Source organism: Cucurbita moschata, unplaced genomic scaffold (assembly GCF_002738365.1).
Source record: "Cucurbita moschata cultivar Rifu unplaced genomic scaffold, Cmos_1.0 Cmo_Scf00035, whole genome shotgun sequence".
In the NCBI taxonomy this organism is placed as follows: Eukaryota; Viridiplantae; Streptophyta; class Magnoliopsida; order Cucurbitales; family Cucurbitaceae; genus Cucurbita; species Cucurbita moschata.
In genome coordinates, this window is record NW_019268551.1 from 1937034 (window position 1) to 1937996 (window position 963).

The 963-nt window shown below is 19.5% G+C and overlaps 1 protein-coding gene across 1 annotated transcript in view; it reads left to right on the forward strand.

Annotated features, from left to right (window-relative positions):
- LOC111431103 overlaps positions 1-963 on the forward strand; it is a 3017-nt gene that overhangs the window by 347 nt on the left and 1707 nt on the right. The window lies entirely within an intron of this gene.

Sequence of the window (963 nt, forward strand, 5' to 3'; positions counted from 1 at the left end):
TTTTTTTTTTTTTTTTTTTTTTTTTTTTTTTTTTTTTTTTTTTTTTTTTTTTTTTTTTTTTTTTCTAATTGTATTTTATATTTTATTTCTTGGGATCCCGAAATTGAGTGACCAATTAATTCATAAACTTCTAAAGGGTTTCAAAGGGTTTTTTTCTTGTTTAAAATATTTGCATAGTATAAATATAAGGTTTATTAGTGTTAATCTTCGTTTTTTTTTCTTGTCTTATTTGATAGGGTTAAATTTTTTTACTATTTTAACGAGTATAATTTAAAATATTTTTTATTTTTTATTTTTTTAAAAAAGATAGAAAGCAGGATTACGTTCTTGTATTTTGAATATATAAATAGTTTTTTTTAATGTTTTTTTTTCACCATTAATATGCTATTTTGTGAAATACTATATTACGTTTTTATTTATTTATAAATAATAAAATAAAACAATACTAATCAAGTATTTGGTTAACTACGTGTAAGAATTAAAAACAAAGGAGAGAAATTTGCCACCTAATTTCTTAATTATAAAAAATAAAAAATTAGCATATCTGTTTACAAAAATTTATTTTGTACGGAGAAAAAAAAAAGAGAAACTTGTTTTTAGAATTTTTTAGTATTTTAACGGTTTAATTTAATATTTTTTTATTTTTATTTTTTAAAAAAACAGATGAAAGCATGACTATTATTTTGAATATATAATTAGTTTTATTTATTTTTTCTAATATGTTTTTTTTTTCTAACATATTATGTGCAGTGTACAGAGAAAAAAAAATATTATAAAAAAATAGATATATTAGTCATTCTAACTATCAATAATGACATCTTAATTATGATTTAAAATTCTTATGGGAAATAATTATAATCTCATAATCCATAGCCCATGCTAGAATGGAATTAATTAATTGCTACAAATTTAAACTAAAGGAAAGTTTATTTTATGTGTTTATTCCCCCCCCCCCCCCCCCCC